Genomic DNA, 278 nt, shown 5'->3' on the forward strand with positions numbered 1-278 from the left:
GAAACGGAGGATCATCGATCCTCCAGCTCTCCCATCAAAGACGTCAAGATGGGATTTGGTCATCGAAGACGTCAAGATGGGATTTGATGGCGACGACGTAGATGATGACGACGGCGTGACCTATATGAGGCAAGAGAGAAATGAAAAGGAAAAAGGAGAAAATACATACATACATACATATATATATACATACATATATATATATATATATACATACATATATATATATATATATATATATATATATATATATATATATATGTATATATATATATATA

This window comes from Ananas comosus, linkage group 21 (genome assembly GCF_001540865.1).
Source record: "Ananas comosus cultivar F153 linkage group 21, ASM154086v1, whole genome shotgun sequence".
Lineage (NCBI taxonomy): Eukaryota > Viridiplantae > Streptophyta > Magnoliopsida > Poales > Bromeliaceae > Ananas > Ananas comosus.